We start from the raw sequence: 18158 nt of genomic DNA on the forward strand, positions 1-18158 counted from the left end.
GAGGCTGCATTTCCCACCACGGTTGCACCTGGGCACTGGGGGCTGGAACGTAAAGTGGGAATCTTGAGTTCCAGGACCTAAGACTGGCCAGGAATAGCTCCTGGGTGGAAGGGTAGGAAATTAGGTGGAGAGAGCCCCGCGGTCCCCCCTGCTTCTGGCGCGGGTCCCCGCGCCCGGTATCGGAGCGTCGCGCGCGGGGAGGGGGCGGCTGGGGGGCAGCGGCCGCTCGCGGTGTTGTTCGCTCGCGCGTCGAGCACACGGTGGGTCCGGCGGCCGGCGGGCGCCCCGGGCGGCGTTCCCCGTGGCCTGGCGCCTCGGCCGGTGCCCCGAGCGGATCCCGCCCCAGAGTCTGACGCTCCTGCGGGCTCTAGGTGGAGTCCCGGGAGCTGAGGGGGACCGGCGACCGCCGCCGAAGCATGAAGAAGGGGTAAGGCAAGAGCCCCCCAAGATTTCACGGTGAGCGCGAGTCTCTCAGGAATTATTTTTTTCGGGGGAGTGGGTACTGGGAGAGGAACTCTTCCTCACCGGCCGGAGCCGAAAGAGGTGTGTGTGGCTCTCCAGCCCGCAAAGGTTACGGGGATGGATGGGCGCGCCTCCCCCGCGACGGCCCCCACCCCCATTCGCGGTTCCGCGAGCCCCCGCCGCCCATCCGCTAGCCGGGCTGGATGCCGAGGGAGACGGCGGCGGGCGCGCCTGGGGCTCGGCTGCAGGGACCGCCCTGCGCTGCCCTGGTCGGAGAGGCTGCGGGTCTCACCTGAGGTGCCATGGCCCGGGCTCCCCTGCCCACCCGCACCCACGGTCCGCCCGCGTGCCTCCTCGCTCTGGCGGAGGCTGCAGCCCCGGTGGCCGAGAAGCCTTTGCTCGCTCTACGTGCCCGAGGCTCTGTAAAGCAAGCTTGTGCGTTTGCGTCTAAACACATAACGGTAAAGCGAGTGTAGGCATCCTTTTTTTCGTTTGAAGAGGAGGCGAAGCGGTGCCGTCGCTTCTAATAGTCTGTTAGTGGGGGGTGCCTTGGGCAGAGTTGGAGCCGCTCACTCAGCTCTGATGTCGGCGGGACTCGCCCATTGTGCCACCCAGATAATTATTCAACTATGCAGCATCCATTGCACCTTTCCCATTTGTCTTTTCCCCTTGCTATAGCATGCCCCCTAGCTTCGGTACTCTGACACCTTCTCCTGCACTTGCGGATGATGAACTGGAATCACGATGAAAAGAAAGCACATCCGACCTGAACATTCACGACCGGTCCAATAACCGATTAATTTATCCCCAGCTAGACTAGATACTTAGATACGTCTCACTGTAATCATACCCTTTTCTATATAAGGTTTTAATTTTAATTTTTTTCTTTGATGTTAGATTCACGTATTAGCAAAGTATTATTTCTGTTAAGTAATTGATGTAATTGATTTATTGGTTATTCAACCTCGCTAATGTTCTTAAATTTAATTTGTATGGTAGGTAACTTTCGTTTTTCTAATTGTTGTTAGCACTATATCTTAATTACAAATGCAGTTTCTGTTTGAACTCTCAGAAACAGTTTATCCCTTATGCTCCAAGTTTCTGTTGAAAAGTATTTTTATTTACATCGAATATTTGAAAGTATTTGACATGAAATTTCTCAAGCTTTGAACAGGAAAAGTTTTGTATTTATTTTTCAGTAGCAGAATATTTGATTACTAATCATAGCCTTCAGTTGAATGAAAGGAAGGATTTAGTATTTAAGGTGAGGTTTTTAACTGCTATATTAATCATTTCCTACTTTATTTGAATTTTATTTTTTCTTTGCAGTATCATATATTTAATTGCTTTGGAAATTTTTTAATTCTCCTAACTTATTTCTGCAAGGATGGGTAGGCTCCAGTTTGGATGATCTACCTGAAGGATGGAATATTTTTTTGAAAACATAGGAAACAACTGTTTGTTACTTGATTTTTATGTTAAGAACTACTTACATCTTATTATTTAAAAATAAATGATTCACTACTAAAAATACATTTTTTTGTAATCTTCCCTTTCTATCTTTTCTTGTTTAAGCTTGTTGCATTTACTCTTTTGATAAAACAATTGCACATAGACATTGCAGAAACAGTTTTAAGGTACAGTAATTATTTTGTCACTTGGAAGTGGTGTATGTATAATATAAGTTGATGGTATAGAATCAGTTGCTTGGTTAGGCAATGACCTTGCAATTTACAAAATGGATACCTTTGTGCCTTGGTTTCCTTATATGTAAATGGAGATAATACTCATTTACCTCAGTAGGTAGTATGCTAAATTCAGTAAAGATGTTTTCAAAGTGCTTTTAAAGAAAATTTAAATATGTTAGCTGATGAGTAATGAAAATATTTCAGTGTAAAATATGATGAAAAATGTGTTAGGATTTTCGTTGGCATGTTACTATGGCTAATTTACATTGATTTTTGCTTTGGAGACATATGCCTCTAAATTGAAGAATGTTTCACATCTATCAAGGGTTTTTAATAATTGAAGACTTAAGAGATATTACAGTTAATACTTTTATATACTTAAACATATAGGTATAAGTATTTAACACTGAAGAAAAATTGTGACTTAATAATAAAGCGAGTAGAACATTGAATTTAGGTTGTGAGAAATAATATATCCAGAAAATATTAAGGCCTTTTTCATTAAAAATCTGTAGGTGACACAATCCAAAGCACATAGGTGTGATTATTTGTAAGGTCTGATATGGAACTACTTTATTATTCAGGTTTTTAAATATACATTCAGAGACAATGTGTTAATGTTGTATAAGACTTTATTTAATTACACATTTTGCTTTATTTTAAGAATAATTTAAGGTATCTTTTCATTATCACAGTGGATAGTAGCTTTTGATTTCCTTATTGGAGGATTAATTCAGTCAATTTTCATAGCAAAAACTACTATTAAAAATTATTAGAACTTTTACCAAAACAATGCTTTTGGGTACTTTATGGGAAAACTTCATGTATCAGATATTAAGACTATTAAAGTGTCTTTGAAATTACTATTGTATGGTTTCTTTTTTTGAGAATTCATTTGATTACATTTTATAATGTTTTCTTAAATGATGGAACTAAAATTTAGCTGTCGCTGTCATTTGGGTAAATGCAGTTAACTCAGAGTTTTTCTTACCTCTATGAGGACAAGAACTGACCTGCAACTTACTGTCATAAATCCAAAGTTGTTAGCCTAGTGTTTAGCAAATAGTAGGGCCTCAGTTTTCTTTGTTGAACATATAAAACGAATGAGTGAAGAATATCCATTGAATTAATATGCTTAGTGAAAAGTTTTAAAAGGTGATTTATGAAACAGATCTTAATGAAACATATAGCTTTATCTCGAGAGAAAAATGAATTTGGAAGTTCTTTGAACTCGATTTACCTGTTCAGATATAATTCCTTTACCTGTGCATTTTTGAACTGGCACTGTTTACTGAATAATGTATATGTTGGCAACTTTTCATTTTTGAAATGATATATATTAACAGTTTTCTTCTCATCTCTTATAGCTTCATGAAAATGTACATTAACCTTTTTGCTTTTCCTAAACTAAATGAACAGAGATATGTGTTTGATTCTTTTTGATTTACTTAAGCATCCTAGTGAAATAATAATAAAAAATGAATGTAAATTAAATACTGTGTTTAATGCTTGAGTACCCAATTTAAAAAATAAATGACCTTTTTATAAAATTTTATAAAGATATAAAGGAACTTTTTATAAAATTAAGAATCTTATAGTTTTCGTTTATCACATTCATCTTATAATTTTGAGCTTTTGTGAACTGGCAGTCCCTATTTAAAATGGGATTGATTATATTTTAAAACTTATAAAATGGTTTGGAACTTGAGAATTCTTTTCTCAGAAACAGTGTACTTAGTGGTTGGGTTCACAGATAGCTACTAAAGCCTATTTAACTCATAATACACCTGAATTATAGGATTATGCTAATAATATTAGAGAATTATAAAATTATAATAACTAATATAAATATACTAAAATATCTGTAAAACTGTGTATGACTGTCTGGGAAAAATCAATTTCAAATCTACCTTGAAATGCTAGGAACATGTTACTGTTGTGTTAGACATGACCATATTGTTAGGAACTTGTTCTCTTTCACCCACTGGATATGAAGAGGAGGGTCTTCCTCAGTTTATTGAGTTTAGCCTTACATCATGTGGGACAAGAAGTTAGGGCATGAGAGAAATTGGAAAGAGTTGGGGTCATCTTCTGCATGACTGTATCTCTCAAGGTCTTTGGTTTTTTTTTATTAGTTGTAAAATGAAGGTTGAATCAGATGACCTCTGAGGTCCCTTTTAGCTATAAGTAAAATTCTAAGGCACTTTGAAGCTTGGTGTAACCCCCGTTTTTTCTGGGAGTTCATTTTCCCTTTTAAATATTACTGCTTATATCCCTCCTGTCAGGAAATTTCTCCTTTCTGGATTTACCTGTGAAAAGAACATAGTCTTAATCTTTTCTCACATGTCTGTTCTCAAAAGCAAGACTTTTTAGTTTTTTGGTATATTATTTTCCCGTTTTTTTTTTTTTTTAAATAAACTCCCAGCACTGCCAAGAAACAGAAGAATTGGGATGATTTTCTGTGTTGCTTTTTTTTTTTTTTAACAGCTATTAGTAAAGTTAAGGTAGATTTTATTTATTCTTTAGAGAAAGATTATATTCAGTGAATCTCCAGAGAAATTTTTTAAACAAAAAATATTGAAATTAACATTGTGGAGTGGGAGTATGATGGTAAAAAGATAGGTTATAGTTTGGAGATAGGGTTGCCACATAAACTATGGAGCATCTTATATTTTTGGCAACCTTACCTGGGGTGCTGTGGAACTTTGGCAATGACATGATCAGCTTTGGCATGGGTGTGGTGGGTTTGAAGATAGATTGAGAAAATGAATTTGTGAACTCCTTGAGGAAAGGGACAATTTTGTTGTTTGGTTGTTTTGTTTTACCTCATTTCTGTGTTCCTAGTGCCTGCTTTTAGTGTAAGCTAAATGGATTTTGAGTAGATGCTATTACTGCAGAATAGCAGGAAAGTAATTTTCTTAGGGTGAAAAGATCAAGGTGCGGTGAGAAAAAAGGTCACGAAACACAGCTATGTTTGTCACAGCTATGTCAAATACATAGGCGTATTTTGTAGGTTTTTAATTAACTTCTTATGTGGAGATTAATGATATCAAGAATAATGTGTAACATGGCCTAAGAAGAAAGGAAGTAACATTGCATGCTTGCTATATGTGCATGTCATTGTATAGGTATTGTTACATCTGTTATCTTATTTAATTGATATGTTAGCCCTATGAGGATTTTATTGAAAGAGGTTAACTGAATTGAACATGCTGTTTATTCTGCCTACCAGAAATCCATGTTCTTTGGGAGCTGCTTTCTCTCCCCTTTCTTCAGTGAGTTACTGTTGGAGCAATTATTTTAATAACTTGATAACAGCAATTTTGCCTGCTACCCCGCCTTCATTTGCAATTGGTCCATCTAGTGGTGGTTACCACCCTCCCCATGCTAAACCAATTATTCATTCAGCACATGATCATTGATGGCCAGCTAGGTACTAAAAGGGTAGATAAGTCTCTATCCTCTTGGAGTTAACAGTGTTGTGAGAGAGACAGATATTGAACAAATACACACATTTATAATTAGAAATTGTGAATGCTGTAAAGGAAGAGGGAACCTAATTTGCATTGGGAATCAGGGAGGGCTTCTTGGAGGCAAGATTAGTGGAAGTTAGCTAGGTGGAAAAAGAAGAGAATAATGCAGAGAATACGTGTGAAACAATTTTGAAGTGGGAAGGAGCTTGGTAGGTTCAAGGAGCTAAAAAAAAAAAAAAAAGACCAGAGTAGGTAAAGCTTAGTGTATAAGAGGGATTGTGACTTGATAAGAGATTGTGGAGGTAAATAATATGCAGGACCTATATAAATAAGGCTTGGTTCAATAAGGGTTAAGGATTTTATTTTAAGTCTATTGGGGAAGCCCCTGAAGGGTTTTAATCAGATTAATCACTGGGTCAAATCTGTCATTTATAAAGATCGCTCCAGCTTGGAAGGGGTCAGGGAGACCAATCACAATTCTGTCTGTTTCTGTAGCTTGTTGACCTGGTTCTAGACATTTACCCTAAGCCGGGTCACTCAGAGATTTTCCTGGGCCGTAAGTGTCCAGAGGTTGAATAATTTGTTTCCTTTTCAGTTGCTGAAGCTATGAGATATAAAACTCTGAAACTGTTAATGGCCTTGTTTCTTGCCATTTGAACTAGATAAGCAGTGCCATCTAGAACAAAGAGTGCAAAGAGAAGGAGACCACAGAGTCCTGACTGTATTCAGATTCCTTTGTCCATGGTCCTGAGATTGGGTTCCAAGAAACACCCTAGTATGTTTGTAATAAGTCCTCCTTTTTGCATAAACTAGTTGGAATTATATTTTTAGTACCTGTCAACCAATGAACTGAGTCCTCTCATAGATTAGGTAATTTGTGCAAGGTCACATAGCTAACAGAAATGGAGGTGAAATTTTAACAGATATGTGTGATTTCAAAGTTGCTTTTTTCCATACTACTCTATGCTGCCAAGGTGCCATTTCTTAACCTAACGGTCCTAAAGGAATTCTAAGGAGGTAGATTTTGTGGTGACATCTATTGGATGTGATGGCAGCAAAGTATTTTTTGTGTATGTTTGACAGTAGTCCAGATGCTAGCCATTCTTTCCTCCTAAGTAACAGTTACCCAGGTCTATTCCAATAAGTTAATGCTTCTATATTGACTTAACTTATTTGAAGAGAAGAAGAAAAAGGGCTTTGATTAGTTAGGGCATGGATTAACTTGTTTGATTGTTCTGCCAAAAAATATAAAGTCTGTTAGATTTTTACCTTGTGCTACAAAAGTGACCTTTTTTCTTTCCCAATCCTTTAAACAGGGACACCTGTTATTGTATATGTCTTTACTGGTAAATTTTTATAACATGCATGTGGTAGAAGTTTATGCCAGATTATGTGGAAAGGTTAAGCAAAAGGGAGGAACAAGTGAAGCATTTTATATTTTAGTTCAGGATGAAGAGTAGGACTCCTTTCTTAAACCAAAATAAAAGCTCTATGTGGTACATCATTATATGTGGCTACAAATTTATCAGTTTTGTTGGTGCTTTCAAAGAACCCTCATTTGGTTTCATTGATATTCTCCAGAGTTCCTGTTTTCAGTTTCATTGATTTCTGCCCTAATTTTTATTAGTATTTTTTCTTCTGTTTGCTTTAGGCTCATATAGCTCTTCCTTTCCCAGTATTCTAAGGTGGAAGCTTAAATTATTGATTCCAGATCCTTCTACTTTTTTAATACAGGCAGACCCTGACTTACCATTGTTTGATTTGTGATTTTTTGCCTTTATAATTGTATGAAAGCAATATGCATTCAGTAGAAAGCATACTTTTGAGACTTTGAGTACACATATGACATTCTGTTTTTCACATTCAGTACAACATTCAATAGATTACATGACGTGTTGAGCACTTCAGTACAGTAGGATTTGTGTTAGATGATTTTGCCCAACTGTAGGCTAATGTAAGTGTTCTGAGCATGTTGAAGATAGGCTAGGTTAAGTAAGCTATGACGTTTGAATGGTTAGGTGTATTAAATGCATTTTTGACTTAATGATAATAAATTCATTGGGACATAACCTCATTGTAAATTGAGCATCTATGTGTGCATTAAGTGCTATAATTTTCCTCTAAGTACTGCTTTTGATGCATTCCCACAAATTTTGATAAATTATGGTTTCATTTAGTTCAAAATATTAAAACATTTCTCTTGCGACTTTGAACTGTGTTATTTAGAGGTGTAGTGTTTAATCTCCAAATGCTTTGGGATCTATCTGCTATTGCTTTCTGGTTTAATTGCATTATGATCTGAGAGCATACACTGCATGATTTCTATTCTTGTAAAATTTTTATGGCCCAGAATATGATCTGTCTTGATGAATAGTTTATGTGAGCTTGAGAAGAATGTATATTCTGCTGTTGTTGGGTAAAGTACTATATAAATATCAGTTGGTTCCAGTTAATTGATAGTGTTATTTAGTTCAGCCATATCCTTACTGATTTTCTGCCTGTTAGATCTGTCAATTACTGATAGAGGGATATCGAAGTCTCCAACTGTGGTAATGGATTTGCCTATTTCTCCTTGCAGTTCTACCAGCTTTTGCCTCTTATATTTTGATGCTCTGTTAAGTGGATATACATTAAGGATTGTTAGGTCTTGGAGAATTTACTCCTTTATCATAATGTAATGCCTTTCTTTATCCCTTATAATTTCCCTTTTTCCTAAGTCTGCTTTGTCTGAAATTGATACAGCTACTCCAGCTTTCTTCTTATTAATGTTGGCATGGTATATCTTTCTCCACCCTTTTATTTTTAATCTGTTTTTTCCTTTATATTTAGAGTGGGTTTCTTGTACACAAACATATAGTTGGGTCTTCTTTTTTTAATCTCCTCTGATGGCCTTCGTTTTTTAATTAGGGTATTTGGATCATTCATATTAAAGTGGTTATTGATATAATTGGATTAAAATCTACCATATTTGTCACTGTTCTGTATTTATTGCACTTATTCTATGTTTCCCTTTTTTAAGAAATCCTTTTTCTGTGTTGTCTGACTTTAATTGGGCATTTTATATGGTTCCATTTTCTCTCCTATCTTAGCATATGAATTATCCTTCTTTTTAAAATTTTTAAGTGGTTACCCTAAAGTTGCTGTATACATTTACAACTAATCTAAGTCTATGTTTAAATAACACTAATGCCACTTCACAGGTAGGGCAGGTACCTTGTAACAGTGTCCCTAGTCCCTCCTTTCTATCTGTTGTAACATTACTGCCATTCAGTTCACTTACTGATAATACCCTATATACCTTATTCTTTTTATTACTTTGAACAGTTATCTATTTGAATCAGATGGGAATAAGAAAAAAATAAAGATTTTATTTTACCCTCATTTTACCTTAATTCTCTGATACTTTTTATCTTATGTAGATCTGAGTTTCTGACCTATATTAGTTTCTTTCTTCTTGAAGAACTTTTTTTTGTTATTTTTTACAAGGCATATTTACTGGTGACAAATTCCCTTAGTTTTTATTTGTATTTGTCTGAGAAAGTCTTTATTTCTCCTTCACTTTTTTTTTTTTTTTTTTGAGACAGAGTCTCTGTTGCCTGGGCTAGAGTGCTGTGGTGTCAGCCTACCTCACAGCAACCTTGGACTCCTGGGCTCAAGTGATCCTCCTGCCTCAGCCTCCTGGGTAGCTGGGACTACAGACATGTGCCACCATGCCTGGCTAATTTTTTCTGTATATATTTTTAGTTGTCCAGCTAATTTCTTTCTATTTTTTCAGTAGAGATGGTGTCTCACTCTTGCTCAGGCTGGTCTTGAACTCCTGAGCTCAAATGATCCTTCCACCTTGGCCTCCCAGAGTGCTAGGATTACAGGTGTGAGCCACCATGCCAGGCCCTCTCCTTCACTTTTGAAGAATACTTTCACTGAATATGAAATTATAGGTTGGTGATTTTTTTTTTCTTTCAATGCTTTAAATATTTCACTGTACTCTGTTTGCATAGTTACTGATGAGAAGTCCAATATATTAATAATTCTCACACTGTCCCTCTGTAGGTAAAGTGGTTTCTCTCTGGCTTTTTTCAACATTTTTTTTTCTTTGTCTTTGATTTTTATAGTTTGAATATCATATGCCTAGCTATAGAGTTTCTGGTATTTATCCTGCTTGGTGTTCTCCGAGCTTCATGGATTTATTTGGTTTCTTTCATTAATTTTGGAAAAATTTGAGCACCTATCTGTCTTAGAGTGTGCTAAGCATCTTACACATGTAATCTCATTTTCACAACAACCCTGTAAGGAGGTATGATTCTTATTATTTGAGGTGGGAACTAAGTTTTAAGTATAGATTACTACAGAATTTTTTACAACAGTGACTAAAATTTAACAGTACCTTATGGTTACTCCTAACTCAAGATTCTCTAGATGTAGGGAAAAAAATGGAATTATTTTGATTTACTTGTTAAGTTGCAGTCCTGGAGGTGAATGTTGGGGGTTGGTTTTAGACTTCAAGCCATGGACAGTGTATCAAAGTAGTGTACCATCAAAGAAGTTGAATGAGAATAGCTATATTATATCCTTTTGATGAGATGCAACTATTTACCAGCCTTTTGCACACAATCAAAAGTTGACTGAACTGGTTATTAAAGAATCCATTACTTTGCTTTAATTTAAAGATGATCTCAAATCCTAAGTGATTTGGTGGTGTTACTAGAAATAGAGAAGACCAAAGGCTGAGTAAGTTTCTTTTGGGGGAAGAATGGGGAGTGGTGGATGATAAATTTGATTTTGGATATGTTGAATTTGAGTTAGTGGATATTCCTATAATTATATTGGAAACTGATAGTACAGGATTAAATATTGTCAGGGGTTTTAGGGTTGTTTGTGTGAATAATTTAGAGGTAATAGTTCAAGATCTGGGAATAGATGGATTTATGAAGATGAGAGAGTCTAGAAAGAACTGGGATATAACAAAACTGTTGACTCCTGAGTGGGAGTGGGAAGAAAAGGAGCAACAGAAGAGGATGCTGAAGATATGATCAGAGAGGATATAATGTGTTGCATTCTGACTATTCTCTTAGAACTAGAGGATAAGGCCTGGTGGTCTGGGAAGATCTTCTCTGAAGAGGAATCTGAAATGCTGATGAGTAGGCAGGGAAGAAAAGTCAAAAGTATGTTGATGGTTTTGAAAATAGAGGAGAATGAAAGGATTGCAGGAACTTGGTAAGGACAAAGAAGTTTTATAATAATGAGGAAATGAAGGAATTGGATAGAATAGGTCAGAAAGAGACATTTCAGAGGGAGATCTTGGAGGTAGAACTGTTTAAAAGTCTCTACACAGACACTTGATGTGCTTAGAAGGGAAGATGCTACTCCTCAGGCCTCAGGACTAGCACAGGAGCCCTCAAGAAGAATGGTATACAATTTAAAAAGCTTTGCTCTAGTCCATGTGCTTCTAAGAACACTTGCTCTGGGGTTGGCAAGTAGTACAAGCCACATGATTTGAGGTGGGAATCTTGGAGGGATGAAAGGGGTTATGTATTACTACTGATTACATTATTATAAATGTATTTTTGCTTGCAAAAATGTCTTTGTCATTCTGATGGTGGCAGTCCACAACTGTGTGCCCTCATATACAGTAGATCAATATTAATATCATAAAAATCATCATTTTCATTGTCTTGGAAGGAAATGAAATAGAATATGTATCTTAATGGATTTGTACATAAATTAGTTTTTCATTCATTAGAAAATTTCTAATAATTTTTTTTGTAATGCTATACTAACTACAGAAAGATGATATCAATGACCTGTTATCAGTTGAACATGAATTTTAATTTGTATTTCTTATAGAAGGGATGGATTTATGAGTACTCCTATTAATTTTAAATTCACTAAATTCACTCATTATTAACTGTTATGTGAGAAGTCGTATTTGGACCAGAAAATGCTGGTTAAAATAATATTTATCTTACTAGCCTTATGAAATCTTCTGGGTAAAGAGATAATTGTTGTAAAAGGGCTTTTGAAGCAAGTCTATATTAACATAAGGTGCTACTGTTAAATTTTAAATCCATAGGAGTAGGACCATAGACAAGGTCATGATTTACATCTTTTATGAAATATTCAATGTGGTATTTAAATGTTTCCAATGTAATCAATGACTAGAATAAATAATAAGTATTTGTTTTTGTTATCATCAGTAATATTGAATTTAAACTAAATAAAGTGGTGATGATTTATTGAAAATGAAGTTACTTATTTTTAATTATTTTGTATCTCTTTGAATCTGTTTTTCGTTTGCTGCTATCTCATCAAATAATAGTAGAATAATCTATAATTGACTTTATTTGAGGATGACAGTGAAGCATGTAAATTAGCTACAGGTGTTTCTCACCTTCAGAAAACTTAATATGAGTGATATTACTATTGGAGTGAGTATTGGTAAAAATAAGAGAAAAGGTCCAAAACTAAGTCCTGGGGTACTCAAAGATTTAAAGGTACAGAAGATATGGAGAAGAGATGTTCTAGCAAAGGAGACTAAGGAGGAGGTAGGAGGAAAGCCAAGAACTTCAGATGTCCTGGAAGCCAAATTAAGAAAGTGTTTCAAGGAGTGAACAGCTGTATCAGATGTTAATATTATAGGTTGAGTAAGAGGAAGCCTGAGAATTAACCATTGCTATAGCAGATAACTTGGTAAGATGGTGTGGTATTAATATAATACCGGGAATCAAAGCCTGAATGGTACAGATTTTAGTGAGAATTGGAGGAGAGAAATTAGATAACTCATTCAGGAAATTTTGCCATAAAGGAAAGCAGAGAAATTGTGTGGGAGGGGGGTGGCTGGAAGGAGAAATGGGATCAAGAGAAGTTTTTGTTGTTGTTGTTGTTGTTTTAAGATGGTGAAATCATAGCATGTCTTTATGCTGATGGCAGTGATCCAGTAGAGGGGGAAATGATGATGATGTAGAAGAAAGAGAGGATAATTAATTCCTACTGCTTAAATAGAATTTGGGAACTGGCCTGGAACTTTGCCACCATGTGAAATAGTTTCTGTGGACAAATTTTTGATGTTGACATAGTCAAATTACAAATGTCTAGTAACCCACTTGTTTGCTATTTTATAGTTGTAGATTATCTTTAGTGATGATATGGGTGTTAATAAAGCTGCACACAAGTTTTCTATTGTGATAAGTGCATTAATTTAAGTCAGGTGTAGGATTGTTACATGTTGTGAGAAGATAGCAAAGCTCTTTGATCTACCTGAGCTTGTCTGAATTTGCTTTAATACATTAGTGTCCAAGATTTTTGCTTGCATATTTCCAGAAAGATTTTTGAAAAACTATATACTGTGCTCTATTATACATTTTAAAGTTTATGTCTAATATTACTAAGTTTAAATCATTTATTTTTTGTTAACAGGTGGTAGAAAACAATAAGCATTTTATAACATGTAAGTGCTGTCTTTAGCTGGAATAGTTAATGCTGTTTGATTAAATGGCTTTTTGACAGCTTTATTGAAATATAGTTGACACATAATAAACTGTACAATTGGATGAGTTTGACTTATGGATGTACTCAGGAGACCAAAATGACAATCAAGATAATGAACCCCCAAAAGTTTTCTAGTTCCCTTTGGTAATCCCTGTATCCTATTTCTCCCTTCTACTTCTGCCAACCCAAACTGCTTCCCTAAGCAGCAACTAATCTGCTTTCTGTAACTATAGGTTAGTGTGCATTTCCTAAAACTTAATATGAATGGAATCATATAGTATATTGTCATGTGTCACTTAAGGGGAGGGATATATTCTGAAAAATCATTAGGTTATTATTGTTTGAACGTCATATAGTATACTTACATAAACCCACAAACCTAGATAGTATAGCCTACTATACACCTAGGCTATATGGTATACGTAGCCTATTGCTTCTAGGCAACAGACCTGTACAGCATGCTACTGTACTGAATATGTAGGCAACTGTAACACGATGATAATTATTTGTATATCTAAATATAGAAAATACTGTAAAAATATGATATAAAAGATAAATAAAAGTTATGCCTATATAACTGTACTTAACATGAATGGAGCTTTCAGGACTAGGAGTCGCTCTAAGTCAGTGAGTGAGTGGTGAGTGAATGTGAAGGCCTAGGACATTACTATATGACGTGGCCTGATTACAGGAAGGGGGATGAACACAGAACATAAAGTAACAACACAGACACACATGGACATGACAATGACTCTAGTATCCAGTACACCAGTTGCTTTATTTTTATACCCCCCCAGACCCAAGGTTAGTTCCTTTTACGTGAGCATTTGAGCATAGCAGCGATATCAGTCAATTCTGGAGTTGTATCACAAGGGAACAATGGTCCCATGTTCTCAGACCTCAAATGGTTACTAAAGTTAAGGTGCCAGACAGAGCTCAAAAGCCAAGGCCGAGATAGGCAACATAAAACAATGCAGCCATTTGAAGTGCTTCTTGGTCTCAATCCCAGGTGGCAGCTCCTCCCTGGCCCCCACAGTTGTGCCTGTCTTAGGTCGCCCCCCCCCCATGGGGAGTCTTACCCATCATTGACTACCAACCATCAATTGGGGGCCAGTTCTTGGGAGAGTTCTTCTTGTTCTTGTTTTCATGGCCTCCGGACTTCCACCATGGGGGCCCTCCCTGTGGGAGTTGGGAGCATTTGCTTATGTGCAATAACTTAGGCCTCTTATCGTGTCACAAGGCAGCAACCATATCTGAAGAAAATGCTGACTACTGCTGCGTCAGGCAGCACACGTACAGGCTATAGTGAATGATTAGTATAGGGCATAACACCAGAATTAGCCCCCAACAACTGTACACTACTGCAGACTTTATGAGCACTGTACACTTAGGCTACACTAAATATATTTTTTAAATTCTTCAATAATAAATTAACCTTAGCTTAGTATAACTTTTTTACCTTATAAACTTAATTTTTTAACTTTTTAATTCTTTTGTAATAACAGCTTAAAACATAAACACATTGTACAACTGTACAAAAATATTCTTTACGTTCTTATTCTATAAACTTTTTTCTATTCTTAAAATTATTTATTTATTTTTACTTTTTAAGATTTTTTTTTAAAAACTAAGAAACACACATTAGCCTAGGCCTACCTACACAGGGTCAGGATCATCAATATCACTGTCTTCCACCTCTATACCTTGTCCCACTGGAAGGTCTTCAAGGCACTAAAATGCACAAAGCTGTCATTTCCCATTATAACAATGCCTTCTGCAATAACTCTTGAAGGACCTGTGCATCAGGATATTTTGCAGTTAACTTTTTTTATAAGTAGAAGGTGTATACTCTAAAATAACTATAGGGGACATATGTGTGATAATGTCTGAATTGACTGAAATGTCGTGTTATGGCACATGACTGTAATTCCAGTTATATTAAGATAGGATAGTTCTTCATCCTTCATCCTTGAAAGATCCCATTTTAAGAAATACTTTCAAAATTATTTTCACACACAAAAATAAACATTTTTGAGTTCTTGTATGTTATGTGCCAGGCTTTATGCTAATCACTTTATCTCACTTAATCCTTATAAACAGCCAGGTGAAGTATGCAGAATTAGCCACAGAGAGACAGAGAAGTGTTAAGGTCCTAAGGACAGTTTGTAAATGGCAGAGTCAGGATTCAAACTCATCTGGTCTGTGGTCAGACTTTGTATTCTTGACTGCTATCGGGAATCACCTTTTAGATTTTCCAGATGAAGTACAACTAGTAATATTTTTGCTACAAGACAAAGTAAATGAAAAATTTTTAGCCATTGTGCATATAAAATGCCAATGTTAGTTTATTATTTTAATAATGTATGTGACACTAAAAGTTTTCATCTCATGTTGGTTTCTAGTGTCTCTTGTCATTTTTTGAGCTTTGCTTTCTATAAAATGAGGAAGCCAACTGTTCTCATTGTAATCTGCATATTCTCTGTAAGACTGTATTTTTGGCATATAAATGTAATTTGGAGAATGCCACTGATATTTTAAAAACATAACATCTGTTTAGGGTGAAAGTTCATAAATACTTTGGTCAAAACAGGAAGGCAGATTAGGAAAATTATTGTAGGACATCACTTTTCTCATTAGTAAACCCTCTTCCTAGTCTTCTTTCTCCCTAGTTTCCTAATCTATCAGATGCTTTTTTTTTATAAGCATTCATTTGCTTTCCCATTTATAAGGATTCCCTAAATAATATAGAATAAATGACTTATCCCATTTTGGCTTGATATATCACTATTTTTTCTCATGGATGTTTCTCTTCCCCAACTATACCCTTGACAACCTTTTAAATTTAATTTTGTACTACTGTATCCCTACCCCTTCTCCTTTTACAAAAACTGGGCCTACCTATTTGACTTTTGTAGTACCTTGCTTCCTTTATTCCTAGAATTTATGTTTAGGAACATAAAAGGAGTTAGAAGGGGTGCACAAGAGCTAAGTCTTTAGAGCAGGTGTCTTCAAACTTTTTAAACAGGGGACTAGTTCACTGTCCCTCAGACCGTTGGAGGGCCGGACTATAGTTTAAAAAAAAAAATGAACAAATTCCTATGCACACTGCACATATCTTATTTTGAAGTAAAAAAAAAACAAACAGGCAAAAACACTAACATATGGCCCACACTCCGTAGTTTGAGGATGCCTGCTTTAGAGCACTATACTCAGACTTTATTGTGCATCATAATTACCTGCAGATCTTGTTAAAAAGCAGATTCTGATTCAGAAGTTTAGTGGTGGAACCAAAATCCTCCAGTTCTTACAAGTTCTCAGGTGATGCTGGTACTATTGATGGTGTTTTAAGAATACTTTGCATTAGCACTGCTATAGAAGATCTGAGTCAGAAGGAAGTGGGAAAAAAATACTGCTTTGAAGGAGATGCATTCTTAAATGATCATGTTATTATAAAATATGAATTCAAAGGAGAGGAAAAAAGGAATGGTAGGTAGTTTGAATGAGAAGAGGTGGAGTGGAGACAGACATCTTGAACGGATACCTTCTTAGTTCCTAATATTGCTAGAATTCTTTTATAACTTTTAAAAAATTGTGGTAAGATATACATAGCATAAATTAACAATTTTAATCATTTTGAAAATGTATAATTTAGTGACATTAAGTATAGTCACATCTTTTATGACTTTTTAAAGAAACTTTAAAAAAATTCTTAATTAATTTTTTTAGAGACAGGATCGCAGTTACCCATGCCGGAGTACAGTGATACGATCATAGCTCACTGCAACCTCCAACTCTTGGGCTCAAGTGATCCTCCCACCTCAGCTTCCCAAGTAGCTAGAACTATAGGCATGTGCCACCATGACTGACTAATTTTTTTATTTGTAGAGACAGGATCTTGCTATATTGCTTAGGCTCATCTCAAACTCCTGGCCCCAAGCAATCCTCCCACCTCAGCTGCCCAAAGTGCTGGGATTACAGGTGTAAGCCACCATGCCTGGCCTCTGAGACTTTTATTTTTTAGAGCAGTTTCAGGTTCACAGCAAAATTGAGCTGAAAGTAGAGTTCCCATATACTCTCTGACCACACACATGCACAGCATTCCCTACTGTCAACATTCTATACCAGAGTGGTACATTTGCTAAAAAAAAGTCCACAGTTTATACTAGGGTTCACTCTTGGCGTTGTATATTTGATGGCTTTTGAAAAATACATAATGACATGTATCTTACAGAATAGTTTTTAATATCTTACAGAATAGTTTCACTGCCTTAAAAATCATCTATGCTCTGCCTATTCATCTCTGTCTCCTTTCTAACCTATGAAAACCACTGATATTTTTACTATTTTTATAGTTTTGTATTTTCTGTAATGTCATATAGTTGAAAGCAGAGTATGTAGTCTTTCAAATTTTCTTTCACTTAGTAATATGCTTTTAAGGTTCCTCCATGTCTTTTCATGGCTTGTTAGCTCATGTCTTTTCTAGTGCTGAGTAATCTGTTGTCTGGATTTACCACATTTTATTTATCCACTTAAGGGCATCTTAGTTGCTTTGGAATTTTGGCAATTAAAAATAAAGTAGTTTAAAATAATCTGCACAAGTTTTTGTGTGGGCATAAGTTTTCACCTCATTGGGTAAATACCAAAGAACATGATTGTTGGATTGTATGGTAAGAGTTTGTGTTTAGTTTAGTTTTATAAGAAATTGCCAAACTGTCTTTCAATAATGCATTCCAAACAGTAATAAATGAGAGTTCCTGTTGCCTAGCATCCTCTTGCATTTGGTATGAGTATTTTAGATTTTGGCCGTTCTAATAGGTATGCAGTGGTATCTCATTGTTTTAATTTGCAATTCCCTAATGGCATATGATGGCATCTTTTCACATGCTTGTTTGCCATCTATGTATCTTTTTTGGTGAGATATCTGTTGATCTCTTTTTCCCATTTTTAAAATCAGGTTGCTCATTTTCTTATTACTGAATTTTAAGAGTTCTTTGGTTTTTTTAATTTTAATTTAATTTAATTTAATTTTGTTTTTCCGACAGACTTGCTC

General features: G+C 36.0%; 2 protein-coding genes across 6 annotated transcripts in view; one reads left to right on the plus strand and one right to left on the minus strand.

Moving 5' to 3' along the window:
- CDC40 (cell division cycle 40) overlaps positions 1 to 18158 on the minus strand; it is a 487800-nt gene that overhangs the window by 47332 nt on the left and 422310 nt on the right. The gene's annotated exons all lie outside the window — the stretch shown is intronic.
- WASF1 (WASP family member 1) overlaps positions 1 to 18158 on the plus strand; it is a 69599-nt gene that overhangs the window by 195 nt on the left and 51246 nt on the right. Inside the window, exon 2 of one of the 5 annotated variants that reach the window (XM_076003062.1) lies at positions 372 to 456. The exons of 1 other annotated variant lie outside the window; for it this stretch is intronic. The gene's annotated coding sequence lies outside the window, so the exon portion shown is untranslated. Of the gene's footprint in view, positions 1 to 2; positions 457 to 18158 lie in introns of those variants that run through there. 3 more of the 5 variants (XM_076003064.1, XM_020287161.2, XM_020287162.2) reach the window with 3 other exon arrangements.

The sequence above is a fragment of the Microcebus murinus genome, chromosome 5, assembly GCF_040939455.1.
Source record: "Microcebus murinus isolate Inina chromosome 5, M.murinus_Inina_mat1.0, whole genome shotgun sequence".
NCBI lineage: Eukaryota > Metazoa > Chordata > Mammalia > Primates > Cheirogaleidae > Microcebus > Microcebus murinus.